We start from the raw sequence: 22,836 nt of genomic DNA, 5'->3' as shown, positions 1-22,836 counted from the left end.
ATAGTATTCCATTTTCCTTCTTGATGACTTGCTGTACCTGCATACTAACTTTTCATGACTCATGCACCAGAACACCTAGATCCCTCTGCACCTCGGAATTATGCAGTTGTTCTCCATTTAAGTAATACTTTGTTTTTTTAATCTTCCAGACAAAGTGAACAACTTCACATTTTTTCACATTACACTTCATCTGCCAGATTTCTGACCATTCACTCAACCATCTATCAAGGTCTGCAACCTCCTTATGTCCTCTTCACAACACACTTTCCTACCGATCTGTGTGTCATCTGTAAATTTAACTGCCATGCCATTGCTCCCCTCATCTAGGTCATGGATATAAATTGTAAAAAGTTGTGGGCCCAGCACAGACCCCTGTGTTACTCCACTTATCACATCCTCCCGATCAGAATGTTTTCTGTCAGCCAGCCAATCTTCTATCCATGCTAATTAAGTTACCCACTACACCATGAACTCCTGCTTTGCACAATAACCTTTCATGTGGCACCTTGACAAAGGCCTTCTTGAAAACCAAATACTGTATGTCAATGGGCTCCCCTTTATCCCCAGTGCATTTTCCTCCTTGAAAGAACTCTAATACTTTGGTTAACCATGATTTCCCTTTCACATAGCCATGCTGAACATTTCCAATGACCTTGTGTTTTTCTAAATGCCCAGCTATAGCCTCCTTAATGATCAATTCTAATGTCTTCCCGACTCCGGGGTCAAGCTAACTATCCTATAGTTACCCAATTTCTGCCTCCCCACCTTCTTGAATAGAAGGGTTATATTTGCTACTTTCCAGTCTGATGGAACCTTTCTAGAATCTCGCATATCTTGAAAAAATAACGAGTCAACTATTTCAGCAGCCATAACTTTAAGGACCCGAGGATGAAGCCCATCAGGACCCAGAGACTTGTCAGCCAGCAGCTCCATCAGTTTACTCAGTACCACTTCCCTGGTGATTGTAACTTCACCAAGTTCCTCTCTTCCTTCCACCTCCTGATTTACTGCTATTACTGAAATATTTTGTGTATCCTCTAGTGAAGACAGAAGCCAAATAATTGTTCATTTCAACCACCATTTCTTTATTATCTACTATTAACTCCCCATTCTCAGTCTCTAAAAGACCAACACTCACTTTACTTACACTTTTCCTTTTTAAATACCTTTGGAAACTCTTGCTATCCGTTTTTACATTTCTAGCTAGTTTGCTGTCATAATCTAATTTATCTTCCCCTGATTAACCTTTCAGTCATTCTCTGCCATTCATTATATTCTGACCAATCATCTGACCTGCCACTCGTCTTTGCACAATTATATGCTTTTTCCTTAAGGTTGAGGCTATCCTTAACTTCTTTAGTTAACAATGGATGGTGGGTCCTCCCCTTGGAATTTTACTTTAATGTAGGAATATACTTCCTTTGAGTATTCAGAAATATCACCTTCAATGTCTGCTACTGCTTCTCTATTGATTTATCTCCTAGCCTAGTAACCCAGTTCAATTCAGCTAGCTCAGCTTTCATGCCCACATAGTTGTCCTTATTTAAGTTTAAAATACTAGTCTTAGACCCACTCCTCTCAATTTCAAACTGGATGCAAAATTCAGTCATATTGTGGTTGCTGCTACCTAGAGGTGCCTTTACACTGAGGTCATTAATTAATCCTGTCAAATTACACAATACCAAATCTGATATAACCTGGTTCCAGAATGTTCTGCTCGAAGAAACTATCTCAAAAGCATTCTATGAACTCCTTGTCCAGGCTGCTATAACCAATCTCATTTTTCCAGTTTATATGTTGAATAAAATCCCCATTATTATTTCCATCCCTTTATCACAAGCACCCAAAATTTGTTCTTGTATACTTTACCCTACATTGTCATTATTGCTCGGTGGCCAGTACACAACTCCCACTAGTGACTTCTTTCCCCGACTATTGCTCATCATCACCCAAACCGATTCTACATCCTGATCTCCGGAACCAAGGTCATCTCTAACTATTGCACCAATGCCATCCTTGATTAACAGTGCAACCCCTTCACCTTTATCTAACTTCCTCTTCTTCTTGAATGCTGTATACCCCTCAATATTCAGGACCCAACCATTGTTATCTTGCAACCATGTCTCTGTAATGGCTATTATATCATATTGATTTACTTCAATGTGCACTATCTGTTCCTCTACCTTGTTATGAATGCTATGTGCATTCACATACAGAGCCTTATATTTTTGTTATCTTTGTAACCCCTCGTGTTGACTGTTGCTGTGTTCTTCGGTTTTTTTCTCTCTGTCCCTTCCGCCATTCACTGGTCTTCATTTCCCACATTACTATTCTGCTCTCTTACCTTGACTCTACCCCTTGATTTGTTGCACCTACCCAAGCTTGATCCCTCTACCCCTTTGTTTCGTTCAAAGCCCTCTCTGCTTCCCTAGTTATGCAGTTTGCCAGAAAACTGGTCCCAGCATGTTTACCTCTCAATTCCCTAGTCTACAATTTATCTCTGTCAGTTTCTGATTTTGAGTGTGAGTATATCTGTACCTGTTTTATGTGAGAACCGTCTTATTCTGTACCTTTCAGATTTTGCTGAGTCGGTGTATCTGGCTTGTACTTTGTCCCCATGAGTTCAGAATATGTGAGTGTGGATTTGACCGTTAATATTCCATTCTTGGGAATATGAGTGGGGGTTCACACTTCATCTTTGAGTGTCCAGTTAGGCCAATTTAAGGTTTAACCTGTGCCCTTAAATTTCTAATGTGTTGCTGTGGTTTTTATCCTGTCGCTGTCAATATCTGTTGCAAGAGTAAGGGGTACATTCTGGTTTTTGATTGTGGATTTTTCACCACATCTCTACATTGTCTCGGATGTGAATGTGATTTTTAATCTCTACATGCCAGTTTCTGACATATGGCTCTGAGGTTTAATTTGTACATGTCATTCTCTGGTATGTGACTGCCAATTTTATTCTGAACCTCTCAGTTTCTTTTACCTGTGTGCGAGTTTTAGTCGGTATCTGTCAGTATCTGGTATATGAATCTTCTTCCTTATGCGTATGTTTTGCTCTGTATTTGTCAGTGTCTGAAGTGCCAATTGTCAGGTTTTCTTTGTACCTGTCACTCTCTGTTATGCATCACAGACTTTCCCTCTCTAACTGTAAATTTCTTACAATTCCCTATGGATTTCACTCTGTGTCTGTCAGTCTCTGGTAGTTAAGTGTGGTTTTTATACTTCATCTCCTAATTTCTGATATGTGAATGGAGATTTTAATCTGTACCTTTTGGCTTCTAGTGTGTGAGTCTGTGTTTCAACCTGTATCTACCAGTTTCTCATATGTGAGGGAGGCATTTATTCTGTACCAGTTACTTTCTGAAATGTGTGAAGATTTCAATCTTTTCCTGTCAGTTTCTGGTATGTGAATGTGGGTTTATTCTGGATCTTTCAATCTTTGGAATTTGACTACATGCTTTATCCTATACCTTTTTGCTTCTGCTAAGTGAATGAAGGATTAGATCTGTCCCTGTCCATTGATAGTAAATGAATATCTGTTTTAGTCTATACCTGGCAGTTTATGGTAAAGTAAGGTGGTTTATTTCTCGACCTGCCAGATTCTGATGTGTGACTGTTGTTTTATTCTGCACCTGTTATTTTCTGTGATATGAATCTGGTTTTTGATCTGTACCTGTCAGTTGCTGTTACTTGACAGTTTCACTTTGCACCTGTTGGTTTCTGGTATGTGAGTATCAGTTTTAAGTTGTACCTGTAAAGTTAAGGTATGACAGTGTGTGTTTATTCTGTATCTTTCAAACTCTAGTGTGTGATATGGGTTTTTTTTTCTCTGAATCTTTCGATTTCTGGTCTGTAGGTTTGTGTTGTTATCTGCGTCTTACAGTTCCTTATAGGTGTCTGTGCGCACATTTCCTTTTTCTGCAGCAATCAACGTCTGCTATGTGAGTATGTGTAATGTGTGAAGACCAAGGCAAAATATTGGTATAAATTATTTGCCATTTCCCTGTTCCCCATTATCAGTTCTCCAGTTGCATCCTCTGAGGTCCCCTCACTCACTTTAGCTGATCTTGTTCTTTTTATATACCCGGAGAAGCTCTCGCTGTTTGTTTATATATTTCTTGCCAATTTACTGTCAGAATCAATGTTCCCCCTCTTTATTCACTTTTTAGTAATCCGTTGCTGATTCCTAAAATATTCCCAATTCCCTGGCCCACCACTAGTTTTTGCCTCTTTGTATGCCTTAGTTTTTAATTGGATATTCTCCTTGACAGCATTTATTAACCACAGATGGTTCATCCTTCTCTTTTTGACTGGGATAAATTTTTGCTCAGCATTATGAAATATCTGTTGAAATGTCTCCCACTGCTCATCCACTGACCTTCCCCTTAGTCCATTTTCCCAGCCTGCTTTAGACAACTCTTTCTTCATACCACAGCAATTGCCCTTGTTTAATTTGAGGACACTGGTTTGAGACCCGAGTTGCTCGCCCTCAAACTGAATTTGAAATTCTACCATGTTGTGCTCACTACCCCATAGAGGATCCATAACTACAATATCTCTTGTTAATCCTATCACATTACACATTACTAGATCCAAAATAACCTGTTCCTGGGTATGTTCTGCAATGTATTGATCGAAGTAACAGTCCCTGCTGCACTCGACAAATTCACCTTCCATATTACCTCTGCCAATCTGATTTGTCCAGTCAATATGCAGATTAAAATCATTCGTGACTATTGTAGCACCCTTCTTACACGGCTCCAATATTTCCTGATTTATACTTTGTCCTACAGTGAGACAGCTCTTCGGGATGACTCCCACCCGTGACTTCTTCCATTTGCTATTCCTTATTTCCACCCAAACTGATTCCACATCATGATCTATTGCACCTATTTCACTACTCAACACCGCACTGATACCATCCTTTATTAACAAAGCTACCCCACCTCCTTTTCCTTTTTGCCTATTTTTCCAGAGCATTGTATAACCTTGAATATTGAGTTTCCAGTCTTGGTCACCCTGCAACTACGTCTCTGTAATAGCTATCAAGTCACATTCATTTATTTCTATTTGTGCCGCCAACTGATCTATCTTGTTACAAATGCTGTGTGCATTCAGATAAAGAGGCTTTGACTTTTTATCATTATTATTCATTCTGGTTCTAATTTCTGTTGAACTCTCCTGCTTATATTAGCTGCACCTTCCTGTCATACTTTGATTCCCGTTTGCCTCTTCACTACTCTGTACCTCTGTTCTCTCATTCCTTTTTGATTTTTTAAACTTCCCTTCAATTGAACACCACCCCCCACCCCACACTAATAAATTTGAAGTCCTATCTACAACCCCAGTTATATGATTCGCCAGGACATTGGTCCCAGCATGGTCCAAATGAAGCCTGTCCCAGTGGAACAGCTCTCTCCTTCCCCAGTACTGGTGCCAGTGACCCAGGAATTGGAACCCGTTTCTCCCACACCAATCTTTCAGCCATACGTTTACCTCTATAATCTGATTTACCCAACACCAATTTGCACATTGCTCTGGTAGCATTCTGGAGAGTATTACCTTTCTGGTTCTGCTTCTTAATTTAGCCCCGAGCTGCTCATAGGCCCTGAGCAGAAGCGGATTCCTTGTCCTACCGATGTGGACCAAGACAGCTGGATCCTTTCCCTCCCACTCCAAGTTACGTGGGCAACACAGCCTTTGGGACTCCCTGTTATTGATGCCAGAGAATGGAATCTATTCCCCTAAATCTGCAATCCCCTATGACTAATCTCCCCATTGAATAGCGCTCTGAACCACGGTGCTGTGGACAGTTTGCTCATCCTCCCTGCAGCCTGTGCCCTCGTCCACACAGGGAGCAAGAAGCTCATACCTATTGGATAAGGGCTAATGATATGTATATGAATGTGGGCCACATTCTGGACTTTCAGTCTCTGGTCCTGTGTGTGAATGTAGGGTTTATTCTGAAGTTACTAATACTGTGTTTTTATACTGTGATTCATTCTCAATCTCTGAGACTCTGGTTCTGTTTGAGTGTAGGATTCATTCTGCATCTATGTGTCTACGTGCTGTATGTGAGTGTGGGATCTTGCTGTATTCAGAAACATGGAAAATATGGACAGGAGTAGGTAATTTGACCCTGTGGGCGAGCTCCGCCATTCAAATAGGGATCATGGCTGTTTGTCTAATTCAGTGCCCTGTTCCCACATTCTCCCCATATCAGTTGATTCCATTGGCATTAAGAAATATATCTATTTCCTTCTTGAATATATCTAATAACTCGGCCTCCACTGCTTTTTGCGGTAGAGAATTCCACAGGTTCAACACCCTCTGAGTGAAGAAATATCTCCTCAACTCAGTTCTAAATGGCATACCCCGTATCCTGAGACTGTGACCCCTGGTTCTGGACTCCCCAGCCATCGGGAACATCCTCCCTGCATCCAGCATGATTAGTCCTGTTAGAATTTTATAGGTTTCGATGAGATCCCCTCTCATTCTTCTGAACTAAAGTGAATATAGGCCTACTTGACCCAATCTCTCCTCATATGTCAATCCTACCATCCCAGGAAACAAGGCGAGAACAACCTTCCTAAGACAAAGAGACCAAAACTGCACACAATACTCCAGATGAGTCTCACCAAGGCCCTGTATAACCGCAGTAAAACATCCTTGCTCCTGTACTCAAATCCTCTTGCAATGAAGGCCAACATACCATTCGCCTTCCAAACTGCTTGCTGCACCCGAATGCTTACTTTCACCCAGGTCTCGTTGCATCTCCCCCTTTCCCAATGTATCACCATTCAGATAATAATCTGATTTTCTGATTTTAAAACCAAAGTGTATAACCTCACTTTTATCCACTTTATATTTCATCTGCCACGCATTTGCCTACTCACCTACCTTGTCCAAATCACATTGGGGGTCTCTTTGCATCCACCTCACAATCCCACCCAAACCCCACCCCCAGCTCTGTGTCATCTGCAAACCTGGAAATGTTACATTTATTTCCCTCACCCAAGTCATTCAGATATATTGTGAATAGTTGGGGCCCAAACACAGATCCCTGGAGTACCCCACTGGTCCCTGCCTGCCACCCAGAAAAAGACCCATTTATTCCTACTCTCTGCTTCCTGTCTGTCAACTAATTCCCAATCCCTGCCAGTAGTCTGCTGGTTACATCCTCAAAAAACTCCAGTGAATTTGTTAAGCATGACTTCCCTTTCGTAAAACCCATGCTGACTTTGCCCAAACCTGTTTATGTTTTCTAGGTGTTCTGCTATCACATCGTTTATAATCGACTCTAGGTGTTCTGCGATCACATCCTTTATAATCGACTCTAGGTGTTCTGCTATCACATCCTTTATAATAGACTCTAGGTGTTCTGCTATCACATCGTTTATAATCGACTCTAGGTGTTCTGCGATCACATCCTTTATAATCGACTCTAGGTGTTCTGCGATCACATCCTTTATAATCGACTCTAGGTGTTCTGCTATCACATCCTTTATAATAGACTCTAGGTGTTCTGCTATCACATCCTTTATAATACACTCTCGGTGTTCTGCTATCACATCCTTTATAATAGACTCTAGGTGTTCTGCTATCACATCCTTTATAATCGACTCTAGGTGTTCTGCTATCACATCCTTTATAATAGACTCTAGGTGTTCTGCTATCACATCCTTTATAATAGACTCTCGGTGTTCTGCTATCACATCCTTTATAATAGACTCCAGGTGTTCTGCTATCACATCCTTTATAATAGACTCTCGGTGTTCTGCTATCACATCCTTTATAATAGACTCTAGGTGTTCTGCTATCACATCCTTTATAATAGACTCTAGGTGTTCTGCTATCACATCCTTTATAATAGACTCTCGGTGTTCTGCTATCACATCCTTTATAATAGATTCCAGCAGTTTCCCCACTTCCAATGTCAGGCTCCCTGGTCTGCAGTTCCCTGTGTTTTCTCTCCCTCCTTGTTTTAAATAGTGAGGTTACATTTTCCACCCTCCAATCTGTACGAACTGCTCCAGAGTCTACAGAATTTTGGAATATTCGGTACTGAATATGTATCTCAGGCATTATGTTGGCAACTCTTTGTTTAACACCTTAACATATCAATATGTGTTTACTTGTGTTTAATTTAAAATATGGATTAACGATGTTTTATTGCTGTAGGTTTTATTCAATTCTTGTTTGTGAGTTGCAGCTTGGTATCCAATTTGTATCTCTGCAAAAGCAATTGTGAATGACGATCTTTCAATTTTAGAACATGACCTGATATGTAATGTCAAATTCCATCGGTTTGCAGAGAATGAATTAATCCTGCATGTTGTTGTCTGACCCTTAGTGACATGTTTGAACTGCTGTGTAATTTGTAGCTCAGTTTATATTGTGGGGTGTGTTATTGGGATTCATTCTGTAGCTTTCGATCAGGTACATTTGTTCAGTTCTACTTAAGATTTGGTAATTGAATTGTAACCAAGGTGACACAATGTATTTAAATCAGATAATGTGTGTGTTTTTGGACTGTGATTGATATATCTACCAGTCAGTTGGAGTGAAATAGAAACGACTACTATCTCAAATGCTCTGTTTGACTATTGAATTGATAATGTGTCTCTTTGGGATCAGTGTGGGTCTGACTACTTCTTTTGTTGGTTACAGTGGAAATGATGATCTGACCATGTCACTGTGCTTTGTGACTGATACTGTACCTACTGTGTATTGGAACGAGCCGGATGCACATTTCCTTCTGTCGAGGAGTCATGACTTTCCTTCTGGTTCCTTCAAGTGTTTGCCTGCAGGAAAAGAAAGGTAACTCTTATACTTGAATAACAGCTGAGTGAGAAGACAGAAAAGTGATCAATGTAATCTTTTCAATAATAAACATTCTGAACAATCACAAAAGGAAAGTTAACAACACAAGTAGTGTCAGTGTCTGAGTCCACTGCAGTACTGCAGAACTCTGCTTCTACTTGCCAGATATTTGGAGCGGTTTTATAACAATTTTGTGAAGTTCAGAAACACCCCAAGTCCCGCACTGCTCCATGAATTGGAATACCCGATCGAGTAGTGACATTTGTGTAATCCAGATTTCTATTTCCATGTCTCATTGTTCAACGGACAACAAGTAAGCACTGTTTAAAAAAGTGTCTTTAATCTTCTCACCTGGTCCCTTCAAATCTGCCGCATCTTTATTGTTCAGACATTTTCTTCATCTATTCACGATCCAATAACAATAAATAGTGAGATACTGGATCTGAACCAGGAACATTAATTACCGAAGAAGGGTCACTGACCTGAAACGTTAATTCTATTTCTCTCTCCAAAGATGCAAATAGACCTGCTGAGTATTTCCAAGATTCCTTCTTTTTGTTTCAGATTTCCAGCATCCACAGTATTTTGCTTGTTTATAACATACATTATTGTTTGGAGAGAGAAATCAGCAATGATTTTCATTTCAGATGGGCAGCACAGTGGCGCAGTGGTTAGCACCGCAGCCTCACAGCTCCAGCGACCCGGGTTCAATTCTGAGTACTGCCTGTGTGGAGTTTGCAAGTTCTCCCTGTGTCTGCGTGGGTTTTCTCCGGGTGCTCTGGTTTCCTCCCACAGCCAAAAGACTTGCAGGTTGATAGGTAAATTGGCCATTATAAATTACCCCTAGTATAGGGAGGTGGTAGGGGAATACAGGGACAGGTGAGGATGTGGTAGGAATATGGGATTAGTGTAGGATTAGTATAAATGGGTGGTTAATGGTCGGCACAGACTCGGTGGGCCGAAGGGCCTGTTTCAGTGCTGTATCTCTAAAAAAATATATAGTGAGTTCATCATATTCTGTCTCTCTCTCCCTGTCCAGACACTGCCTGAGAAAGACCTCTCCCTTCCCCCACCGGCTCACTTCATGTTCCGGGACCAGTTCCTGCTCCACAATGCACATTACAAACTGTCCCCCACTCCCGCTGAATGTACCCGGTAATCAATGCTAATCTATGAGCACATCGGCAGACGCTGGCCCAAATCTGTTGTACTGCTGTGAGCAGATACTGTTTGTTCACTTACCCCAGGCTTGTAATGTCTCCATTTGCAGCTGATTTAAACAATCACAGTGAATGGTGCTCAGAGACAGAGCTGGGGGATGGGGTGCGCATGCGCTCTTCTCCGCGTTATGACGTCATATTCGACAGGCCAAAATCGCGCGTGAGCAGATCTCTGCAGCGAGAGCGGGAACAGGCGAGAGGAGCCGGGAGATAAAAGGAGCCGAAGCCAGAGACCAGAAGCAGCAGCGAGAGCCGCTCGGTTCTGTTCTGTGGACCTGCTTGACCAGCAAAAGGTGAAGTGTGATGTCACAGGAGAGCTGCTCAGTGATTGTTGGGTATTTCTTTCTTCCATCTGAACAGTGGGAGTGGTGAGAGTGCGAGCCAGGGGGCAGCCGGGAAGGTAAGTTTCACTAGAAAGTACTTACCTCGTGATTGGGCGGACGCGGACACGGGGACTGCTGGGTAAGTGAACTTATATATTCAGGCAGTGGCTAAACCTGAAACACTACACATGTAGTGTCTCCCACCCATCCTCCTCCTCTAACCAAAAAAAACGTCTCTTGTGTGGAGGGTTCGGTCAGGTAAGTTTTTTCCTTTATTTTTTTAAATCTCTTTTGTCAATTTAGAGCGGAGGGGATGGAAGCTCGGGCAGTTGCATGCTCCTCTTCCAGGATGTGGGAGGTAAGGGTCACCACTTGTTTAATATAGGCAGGCATCAAGATCGGCGCAGGCTTGGAGGGCCGAATGGCCTGTTCCTGTGCTGGACTGTTCTTTGTTCTTTGAGGCAGTTCAGAGGAGGTTCACTAGACTGATTCCAGATATGAAAGGTTTGTCTTATGAAGAGAGATTGAGCAGTTTAGGCCTTTGCTCTCTAGTGTTTAGAAGAATGAGGGGAGATCTAATCGAGGGATATATAAGATGATTAAGGGGATTGACAAAGTAGACAGAGAGGATGTTTCCTCTTGTGAGACAATCTAGAACGAGAGGCCATAGTTTCAGAATAAGGGGGAGCAGATTTAAAACAGAGATGAGGAGACATTACTTCTCTCAAAGGGTCGTCAGACTGTGGAATGCACTACCCCACATTGTGCTGGATGACGGGACGTTGAGTAAAGTTAAGGAGGAGATGGTCAGATTTTCAATTAATAATGGGTTGAAGGGTTATGGAGAACGGGAAGGAAAGTGGAGTTGAGGACGAAATGAGATCAGCCATGGTTGTATTGAATGGCGGGGCAGGTTTGAGGGGCTGAATTCTTCCTCCATTTCTCACCATCTCTTGCTCTGTCACTCTCTCCCTCTCACCTGTTTTCTCTCAGTCTCTCCATCACTCTCTCTCCATCTCTTGCTCTGTCACTCTCTCCCTCTCACCTGTTTTCTCTCAGTCTCTCCATCTCTCGATGATTCTTTCAAGCTCAGTCCTTCCTCTCTCTCTCCCCATCACTCTCTCTTTTCTATTTCCGTCTCTATTACTTGCTCTCCAACTGTCTTGCTCTGTCTGTCCATGTTGGGTCCCTTTAAGAGTCTGGTGCTGACCCCCTCCCCCACCCCGGGGGGTGGGGTTACAAGTCGCCCAAACCGCGGCTGCGCGGAGGCTGGAAGCACTTTTTGACCCCTTGACCTCCAGACACGTGGGGCTAGGCAGCCAATGAGACCTCATTGACTCGACAGCGGGAGGGAGGTGTCATCAGCCGCCATGTCTGCGTGACGTCGCCCGCCTGCCACTTATTTCCGCAAACAGCAGCTGAAAGGAAAAGGAGAAGCGGCTTCAGCTGTCGATCTCAATGGGGGAAAGTTGAACGTCTGAGCCGGGGGAGAATATAAAAAAGCGGCATTTAAAGTTCTTGTGGAGATGCGCATGTGCGGAGCATCCTCCCAGAGTGCAGCGCGGCCTGTACCGCAGAAAGGGGCCGTTCCCAGTCGTGCGGCATTGTGGGAGCCGCAGGACGCCATTGCCCCCTCATTAACTTAGTCAAAATTAACTCATTCCCTCTCAGCTCTCTATCCCTCCTTTTCATATTGCAGGCTGACATGGGCTTTTTTGGCATTCATTACACCATCCCGGGTGTGATCAGATACTCTGTCCCTTCGTAATCGATTTCCCGTCCCTCCAACATCTTGTGCTTGTTATTGGCTTTTCTCCTCCTGAAATGGTTGCTGAATTTGTTGGTCTTTTTCTCCTGGCTTCATAGCTAACCCTCTCTCCCTCTGTCTCTCTCCTAGTGTCAAAGATAGCAGGAGGGAGAGAGAGAGGAAGACGGAGAAAGACATAGAGAACAACCCCAGCTTCTCCAATCTATCCACGAAACTGAAGTCCCTCATCCCTGGAACCTTGCTCGTGAATCTTTTATGCATCCTATCTACAGCCCCCACATCCTTCCTAAAGTATGGTGTCCAGAAATGGACACAATACTAGATGAGGATGAAGCAGTGTTTTATAAAGCTTCATCATAACCTCCTTGCTTTTATACTCTCAGCCTCTATTTACAAAGCCTGGATCCCATATGCCTTTTAACCACTTTCTCAACCAGCCCTGCCACCTTCAATTTGTGCACAGACATCCCCAGGTCTCTCTGTTCCTGCACCCACTTCCTTCTCTTCTTAGGTTCCCATGACAGAGAGGGACAGAAGGACAGGGAGGTCTAGAAATAAGGAGGCAGGGAGAGAGCAAACAAACAGGAAACACATATGGGAACACCACCACCTGCAAGTTTCCCTTCCAGTCTCTCACCATCCTGACTTGGAACTATATCACCATTCCTTCACTGTCACTGGGTCAAAATACTGGATCTCACTTCCTAACAGCACTGTGGGTGTATCTACCCCACATGGACTGCAGCGGTTCAAGAAGGTTCAACAGCAATTCGTGATGGGCAATAAAATGCTGACATAGCCAGTAATGCACACATCCAACAAATGAATAAAAAATAATAACAATTTGGCACCAAGTCACTAAAGGGGAGACCACTGGAGGGACAGAGACAGAGAGAGAAGGAGAGAGATGGAGTGACAGGGAGGGAAGGACAGATGGAGGGATAGAGAGAGAGAGAGTGACAGAGAGAGAGGCAGAGACAGAGATAGAAGGAGAAAGAGGGAATTTAAGAGAGACAGAGATAGAAGGACAGAGAGGGAAAGACAGATGGAGGGAGAGAGAGAGAGACAGAGATAGAAGGAGAGAGAGGGAAAGACAGAGAGACAGAGATTGAAGGACAGAGAGGGAAAGGCAGATGGAGGGACAGAGAGGGAAAGACAGATGGAGGAACATAGAGAGAGAGAGAGGCAGAGATGGAAGGAAAGAAAGGGAGAAATAGACAGGGAAAGACAGATGGAGGGACAGAGAGAGATACAGAGATAGGAGAGAGAGGGAGTGTCAGGGAGGGAAAGACAGATGGAGGGACAGAGTGAGAGACAGAGAGAGAAGGAGACAGATGGAGTGACAGGGAAGGAAGGACAGATGGAGGGATCGAGGGATCGAGAGAGAGACATAGATAGGAGAGAGAGGGAGTGACAGAGAGACAGGCAGAGACAGAGATAGAAGGAGAGAGAGGGAAAGACAGATGGAGGGACAGAGAGAGAAGGAGAGAGAGGGACTGTCAGGGAGGAAAAGACAGATGAAGGGACAGAGTGTTCGGTGCTGTATCACTCTATGACTCTAAGTACTCCAGATGAGTCTCACCAAGGCCTTATATAACTGCAGTAAGACATCTGTGCTCCTGCACTCAAATCCTCTTGCAACGAAGGCCAACATACCATTTTCCTTCCTAATTGCTTGCTGCACCTGAATGCATGCTTTCAGCGACTGGTGTACAAGGACACCCAGGTCTCGTTGCACCTCCCCCTTTCCCTATCTATCACTATTCAGATAATAATCTGCTTTACTGTTTTAAAACCAAAGTGGATAACTTCACTTTTATCCTATTTATATTTCATCTGCCACACAGTTGCCAACTCACCCAACTTGTCCAAATCACATTGGAGCCTTTTGCATCCTCCTCACAGCTCACAATCCACCCCCCAAACCCCACCCCCAGCTCTGTGTCATCTGCAAACCTGGAAATGTTACATTTACTTCCCTCACCCAAGTCTGTAAGATATATTGTGAATAGCTGGGGCTCAAGCACAGTTTCCTGCAGTACCCCACTGGACCCTGCCTGCCACCCAGAAATATACCCATTTATTCCTGCTCTGTTTCCTGACTGTCAACTAATTCCCAATCCCTGCCAGTATATTACCCCCAATCCCATGTGCTTTAATTTTGCACACTAACCTCTTATGTGGGACCTTGTCAAAAGCCTTCTGAAAATCCAAATGCACCACATCCACTAGTTATCCATTATCGAGTCTGCTAGTTACATCCTCAAAAAACTCCAGTGGATTTGTTAAGCATGACTTCCCTTTCGTAAAACTATCACATCCTTTATAATAGACTCCAGCATTTTCCCCACCACTGATGTAAGGTTCTGTCTGCAATTCCTTTTTTTTCTCTCCCTCCTTGTTTTAAATAGTGAGGTTACATTTTCCACCCTCCAATCTGTATGAACTGCTCCAGAGTCTACAGAATTTTGGAATATCCGGTACTTCATATGTATCTCAGGCATTGTGGTGACAACTCTTTGTTTCACATGTTAATGTATCAATATGTGTTTACTTGTGTTTAGTTTAAAATATGGATTAACAATGTTTTATTGCTGTAGGTTTTATTCAATTCTTGTTTGTGAGTTGTAGCTTTTTATCCAATTTGTATCTCTTTATCCAATTTGTATCTCTGCAAAAGCAATTGTGAATGACAATCTTTCAATTTTAGAGTATGACCTGACATGTAATGTCAAATTCCATCAGTTTGTAGTAAATGAATTAATCCTGTATGTTTTTGTCTGACCCTTAGTGACATGTTTACACTGCTGTGTAATTTGTAGCTCAGTTTATATTGTGAGGTATGTTATTGGGATTCATTCTGTAGCTTTCAATCAGGTACATTTTGTCTGTTCTGTTTAAGATTTGGTATTTGAATTGTAGCCAAGGTGACACAGTGTATTTAAATCAGATAATGTGTGTGTTTTTGGACTGTGAATCATGTATCTACCAGTCAGTTGGAGAGAAATAGAAACAAATACTATCTCTACTGCTCTGTTTGACTATTGGATTGATAATGTGTCTCTTTGGGATCAGTGTGGGTCTGACTACTTCTTTTGTTTGTTCCAGTGGAAATGATGACCTGACTGTGTCACTGTGCTTTGTGACTGATACTGTACCTAATATGTGTTGGAACGAGCTGGAAGTACTTTTCCATCTATTGATGAGTCATGACTTTCGTTCTGGTTCCTTCAAATGTTTGCCTGGCAGAAAAAAAAGGTAACTCTTACACTTGAAGAACAGGTGATTGAGAAGACACAAAAGTGATCAATGTAATATTTTCAATAATAATCATTCTGAGCAATCACAAAAGGAAAGTTCACACATAAGCAGTGTCAGTGTCTGAGTCCACTGCAGTACTCTGCTTCTGTTTCCCAGGTATTTGGAGCAGTTTTACAACAATTTTGTGACATTCAGAAACAACCCATGCCCCGCACTGCTCAATGACCCGGACGACTCAATGGAGAAGCGATATTTGCACAAGCCAGAGTTCTATTTCCATGTCCAATTGTTCAACGGACAAGAAGTAATAACTGTTTAAAAAAGTGTCCTTAATCTCCTCTCCTGATCCTGCAATAGACAGTCTTTGAAAATCTGCCGTTTCTACATTATTCTGCCATTTTTATTCCCCCATTCATCGAGAGATACAGTACCTAAACAGGCCCTTCAGCCCATCGAGTCTTTCCTGACCACCAACCACCCATTTATACCAATCTATATTAATCCCATTTCTACCTCTAAAGTCCCCACTATTCTCCTACAACATACCTACACCAGGGGCATTTTTTTTATACAATGACTAATTTACCGATCAACTTGCAAGTCTTTGGCATGTGGAAGGAAACCAGAGCACACAGCGGAAACCCATGCAGTCACAGGAAAAATTTGCAAAATCCACACAAGCAGTATGAAGAACCGGACCAATGTCACTGGAGCTGTGAGGCTGCGGTGCTAGCCACTGTGCCACTCTGCCACCCACTTCACTATCCAACAACAACAAACAGTGAGATATTGAATCCAAACCAGGAACGTTCATTACAGTTTGGAGAGAGAAATCAGCAATGATTTTGAAAAGGGAGTTCATCATATTCTGTCTCTCTCTCTCTGTCCAGACAGTGCCCGAGAAAGACCTCTCCCTTTCCCCTGGCTCACTCCGTGTTCCGGGACCAGTTCCTGCTTCACAGTGCATATTACAAACAGTCCCCCAGTCCTGCTGAATTAGCAGAAGTAGACCATTCAGCCGCTCGAGCTTGCTCCGCTATTCAATTTGTTCATGGCTGATCAATTTCTGAGTTGAATTCCACACTCCCATCTATGCCTGATAATCTTTGATTCCCTTGCCTAACAAGAATCTATCTACCCCTGCCTTAAAAATATTCAATTAGCCCACCTCCACCACCTTCTGAGGCAGAGAATTCCAAAGTTGCACAACCCTCGGAGAGAAAACAAATCTCATCTCATTCCTAAAATGGCGACCCCTAATTCGAAAACAGCAACCCCGAGTTCTGAACTCATCCACAAGAGGAAACATCCTTTCCCATCCACTTGTCAAGACCATTCAGGATGTTATACACTTCAATCAAGTCTCCCCTCACTCTTCTAAACTCCAGTGAAGAAAAGCCCAGTCTGTCCAACCTTTCCTCATAAGACAACCCACTCATTCCAGGTATCAATCTAATAAACATCCTGTGAAACGCCTCCAACACATTTACTTCCTTCCTGAAATATGGAGGCTAAAACTGCACGCAGTATTCAAGATGTGGTCACACCAATGCCCTGTATAACTGAAGCATAACATTCTTCCATTTATTTTCAATTCCTCTCATGATAAAGGATCGTATTCCATTTTCCTTCTTGATGACTTGCTGTATCTGCATACTAACTTTTCATGACTCATGCACCAGAACACCTAGATCCCTCTGCACCTCGGAATTATGCAGTTGTTCTCCATTTAAGTAATACTTTGTTTTTTTAATCTTCCAGACAAAGTGAATAACTTCACATTTTTTCACATTACACTTCATCTGCCAGATTTCTGACCACTCACTCAACCATCTATCAAGGTCTGCAACCTCCTTCTGTCCTCTCCACAACACACTTTCCTACCGATCTGTGAGTCATCTGTAAATTTAACTGCCATGCCATTGCTCCCCTCATCTAGGTCATGGATATAAATTGTAAAAAGTTGTGGGCCCAGCACAGACCCCTGTGTTACTCCACTTATCACATCCTCCCGATCAGAATGTTTTCTGTCAGCCAGCCAATCTTAGATCCATGCTAATTAAGTTACCCCCTACACCATGAACTCCTGCTTTGCACAATAACCTTTCATGTGACACCTTGACAAAGGCCTTCTTGAAAACCAAATACTGTATGTCAATGGGCTCCCCTTTATCCCCAGTGCATTTTCCTCCTTGAAAGAACTCGAACACTTTGGTTAACCATGATTTCCCTTTCACATAGCCATGCTGAACATTTCCAATGACCTTGTGTTTTTCTAAATGCCCAGCTATAGCCTCCTTAATGATCAATTCTAACGCCTTCCCTGAATCAGGGGTCAAGCTAACTATCCTATAGTTACCCAATTTCTGCCTCCCCACCTTCTTGAATAGAAGGGTTATATTTACTACTTTCCAGTCTGATGGAACCTTTCTAGAATCTAGCAAATCTTGAAAAAATAACGAGTCAACTATTTCAGCAGCCATTACTTTAAGGACCCGAGGATGAAGCCCATCAGGACCCAGAGACTTGTCAGCCAGCAGCTCCATCAGTTTATTCAGTACCACTTCCCTGGTGATTGTAACTTCACCAAGTTCCTCTCTTCCTTCCACCTCCTGATTTACTGCTATTACTGAAATATTTTGTGTATCCTCTAGTGAAGACAGAAGCCAAATAATTGTTCATTTCAACCACCATTTCCTTATAATCTACTATTAACTCCCCATTCTCATTCTCTAAAGGACCAACACTCACTTTACTTACACTTTTCCTTTTTAAATCCCTATGGAAACTCTTGCGATCCGTTTTTACATTTCTAGCTAGTTTGCTGTCATAATCTAATTTATTTTCCCCTGATTAACCTTTCAGTCATTCTCTGCCATTCATTATATTCTGACCAATCATCTGACCTGCCACTCGTCTTTGCACTATTATATGCATTTTCTTTAAGGTTGAGGTTATCATTAACTTCTTTAGTTAACCATGGATGGTGGCTCCTCCCCTTGGAATTTTACTTTACTGTAGGAGTATACTTTGAGTATTCTGAAATATCCCCTTAAATGTCTGCCACTGCTTCTCCATTAATTTATCTCCTAGCCTAGTAACCCAGTTCAATTCAGCTAGCTCAGCTTGCATGCCCACATAGTTGTCCTTATTGAAGTTTAAAATACTAGTCTTAGACCCACTCCTCTCAATTTCAAACTGGATGCAAAATTCAATCATATTGTGGTTGCTGCTACCTCGAGGTTCCTTTACTCTGAGGTCATTAATGAACCCTGTTAAATTACACAATAGCAAATCTAATATAACCCTGGCTGGATGGTTCCAGAATGTACCGCTCTAAGAAACTATCTCAAAAAGCATTCTATGAACTCCTCGTCCAGGCTGCTATAACCAGTCTGAATTTTCCGGTTGAAATGTTGAACAAAATCCTCATTATTATTTCTATCCCTTTATCACAAGCACCCAAAATTTCTTCTTGTATACTTCACCCTACATTGTCATTATTGCTTGGGGCCTGTACACAACTCCCACGAGTGACTTCTTTCTCCGACTATTCCTCATCATCACCCAAACCAATTCTACATCCTGATCTCCTGAAGCAAGGTCATCTCTAACTATTGCACCAATGCCATCCTTGATTAACATTGCAACCCCTCCACCTTTACCTAGCTTCCTATTCTTCTTGAATGCTGTATATGCCTCAGTATTCAGGACCCAACCATTGTTATCTTGTAGCCAAGTCTCTGTAATGGCTATTATATCATATTGATTTACTTCAATGTGCACTATCTGTTCCTCTACCTTGTTATGAATGCTATGTGCATTCACATACAGAGCCTTAGATTTTTATTATCTTTGTAACCCCTCGTGTGGACTGTTGGTGTGTTCTTAGGTTTTTTTCTCTCTGTCCCTTCCGCCATTCACTGGTCTTCATTTCCCATATTACTATTCTGCTCTCTAACCTTGACTCTACCCCTTGATTTGTTGCATCTACCCAAGCTTGATCCCTCTGTTTAGTTCAAAGCCCTCTCTATTTCCCTAGTTATGCAGTTTGCCAGAACACTGGTCCAAGCCGTTTCAGGTGCTGACCGTCAGAATGGTACAGCCCCCATTTTCTCCGGTAATGGTGCCAGTGCCCCATGAACTGAACCCCACTTCTCCCACACCAGTCTTTTGGAGTGTAAGTGTCAATGTATACCTCTCAATTCCCTAGTCTACAATTTATCTCTGTCAGTTTCTGATTTTGAGTGTGAGTTTTTCTGTACCTGTTTTATGTGGGAATCATCTTATTCTGACCCTTTCAGATTTTGATGTGTCTGTGTGTCTGGCTTGTACTTTATCCCCATCAGTTTAGGGTATGTGAGTGTGGATTTGACTGTTAATGTTACATTCTTGGGAATATATATATAAAAAAAAAAAGATATGGGGGTTCACATTTCATCTTTGATTGTCTAGAAGGCCAATTTAAGGTTTAACCTGTGCCCTTAAATTTCTAACATGTAGCTGTAGTTTTTAACCTGTCACTGTCACTATCTGTTATAAGAGGAAGGATATCATTCTGGTTTTTAATTGTGGATTTTTCACCACATCTCTACATTGTCTCGGAAGTGAATGTGATTTTCAGTCTGTACATGCCTGTTTCTAACATAGGGCTCTGAGGTTTAATTTGTACATGTCATTCTCTGGTATGTGACGGCCAATTTTATTCTGAACCTGTCAGTTTTTGTCTGCGCGGAGTTTGCAAGTTCTCCCTGTGACCGCATGGTTTTCTGCAGGGTGCTCTGGTTTCCTCCCACAGCCAAAGACTTGCAGGTTGATAGGTGAATTGGCCATTGTAAATTCCCTCTAGTGTTGGTAGGAGAATGGTGGGGATGTGGTCGGGAATATGGGGTTAATGTAGGATTGGTATAAATGGGTGGTTGTTGGTCGGCAGAGACTCGGTGGGCTGAAGGGCCTGTTTCAGTGCTGCATCTCTAAATAAATAAAATAAATAAATAAATATATGCAAGTTACTGATACTGTGTCTGTATATTTGATTCATTCCTGATCTGTGAGGCTCTGGCACCCTGTTTGACTGTAGGATTCACTCTGCATCTATGTGTCTTTGTGCTGTATGTGAGTTGAGATCCTGCTGTATTCAGGACTTAATATATATTTCAGGCACTGTGTTGGCAATGCTTTGTTTCACACGTTAATGTATCAATATGTGTTTAATTTAAAATATGGTTAAACAAAATTTTATTGCTGTAGGTTTTATGCAATTCTTGTTTGAGTTGCAGTTTGGTATCCAATTGTAGCTCTGCAAAAGCAATTATGAATGACGATCTTTCAATTTTAGAGCATGACCCGATATGTAATGTCAAATTCCATCCGTTTGTAGAGAATGAATTAATCCTATGTGTTTTTGTCTGACCCTGAGTGACATGTTTGGACTGGTGTGTAATTTGTAGCTCAGTTTATATTGTGGGGTACGTTATTGGGATTCATTCTGTAGCTTTCAATCAGGTACATTTTGTCTGTTCTACTTAAGATTTGGGAATTGATTTGTAGTCAAGGTGACACAATGTATTTAAATCTGATAATGTGTGTGTTTTTGGACTGTGATTGATATATCTACCAGTCAGTTGGAGTGAAATAGAAATGACGACTATCTCTACTGCTCTGTTTGACTATTGAATTGATAATGTGTCTCTTTGGGGTCAGTGTTGGTCTGACTACTTCTTTTGTTTGTTCCAGTGGAAATGATGACCTGACCATGTCAGTGTGCTTTGTGACTGATACTGTACCTACTGTATATTGGAACGAGCTGGATGCACATTTCCTTCTGTCGAGGAGTCATGCCTTTCCATCTGGTTCCTTCAACTGTCTGCCTGCAGAAAAAGAAAGGTAACTCTTATACTTGAATAACAGCTGAGTGAGAAGACAGAAAAGTGATCAATGTAATCTTTACAATAATAAACATTCTGAACAATCACAAAAGGAAAGTTAACAACACAAGCAGTGTCAGTGTCTGAGTCCACTGTAGTACTGCAGAACTCTGCTTTTACTTGCCAGGTATATTATTTATTTTTTATTTCGAGATACAGCACTGAAACAGGCCCTTCGGCCCACCGAGTCTGTGCCGACCATCAACCACCCATTTATACTAATCCTGCACTAATCCCATATTCCTACCACATCCTCACCTGTCCCTATATTTCCCTCCAACCTACCTATACGAGGGGCAATTTGGAGCGGTTTTATAACAATTTTGTGACATTCAAAAACAACCCAAGCCCCGCACTGCTCCATGAATTGGAATACCCGATCGAGTAGTGACATTTGCGTAAGCCAGATTTCTATTTCCGTGTTCCATTGTTCAATGGACAACAAGTAAGCACTGTTTAAAAAAGTGTCTTTAATCTTCTCACCTGGTCCCTTCAAAGCTGCCGCATCTTTATTGTTCAGCCTTTTTTTTCTGCTGTTCACTATCCAATAACAATAAATAGTGAGATACTGGATCTGAACCAGGGACATTCATTACTGAAGAAGGGTCACTGACCTGAAGCGTTAACTCTGCTTCTCTCTCCAAAGATGCAGCCAGACCTGCTGAGTTTAGTTTAGTTTAGCTTCAAGATACAGCACTCAAACAGGCCCTTCGGCCCACCGAGTCTGTGCCGACCATCAACCACCCATTTATAGTAATCCTACACTAATCCCATACTCCTACCACATCCCCAATTGTCCCCATATTTCCCTACCACCTACCTATACTCGGGGCAATTTATAATGGCCAATTTGCCTACCAACCTGCAAGTCTTTTGGCTTGTGGGAGGAAACCGGAGCACCCGGAGAAAACCCACGCAGACAGTACCCTGAATTGTACCCGGTTCGCTGCAGCTGTGAGGCTGCGGTGCCAACCACTGCGCCACATTTCTTGTTTTTATTTCAGATTTCCAGCATCCGCAGTATTTTGCTTTTTATTATAACATTCATTACTGTTTGGAGAGAGAAATCAGCAATGATTTTCAATAGTGAGTTCATCATATTCTGTCTCTCTCTCCCTGTCCAGACACTGCCTGAGAAAGACCTCTCCCTTCCCCCCCAGCTCACTCCATGTTCCAGGACCAGTTCCTGCTCCACAATGTACATTACAAACTGTCCCCCACTCCCGCTGAATGGACCCGGTAATCAATGCTAATCTATGAGCACATCGGCAGACGCAGGCCCAAATCTGTTGTACTGCTGTGAGCAGATACTGTTTGTTCACTTACCCCAGGCTTGTAATGTCTCCATTTGCAGCTGATTTAAACAATCACAGTGAATGGCGCTCAGAGGCAGAGCTGGGGGATGGGGTGCGCATGCGCTCTTCTCCGCGTTATGACGTCATATTCGACTGGCCCTTCTCGCGCGTGAGCAGATCTCTGCAATAATTCAGCAAATAAACATCAATGGAAAC

General features: G+C 42.4%; 1 long non-coding RNA gene across 3 annotated transcripts in view; it reads right to left on the bottom strand.

Moving 5' to 3' along the window:
• Positions 1–22,734, bottom strand: part of LOC137356374 (uncharacterized) — a 35,998-nt gene extending 13,264 nt beyond the window's left edge. For all 3 annotated transcript variants that reach the window (XR_010971036.1, XR_010971037.1, XR_010971035.1), the window contains exons 1-4: positions 22,652–22,734; positions 21,189–21,268; positions 15,296–15,379; positions 8,728–8,807 (exon numbers count right to left, since the gene is read on the bottom strand). This is a non-coding gene — a long non-coding RNA (uncharacterized lncRNA). The remainder of the gene's footprint in view (positions 1–8,727; positions 8,808–15,295; positions 15,380–21,188; positions 21,269–22,651) is intronic.
• Between the last annotated feature and the right edge of the window lie 102 nt (positions 22,735–22,836).

The sequence above is a fragment of the Heterodontus francisci genome, chromosome 45 (assembly GCF_036365525.1).
Source record: "Heterodontus francisci isolate sHetFra1 chromosome 45, sHetFra1.hap1, whole genome shotgun sequence".
Taxonomy (NCBI): Eukaryota; Metazoa; Chordata; class Chondrichthyes; order Heterodontiformes; family Heterodontidae; genus Heterodontus; species Heterodontus francisci.
The sequence above is the reverse complement of the archived record's forward strand: the minus strand, read 5'-3'. Positions and strand labels throughout refer to the sequence as shown.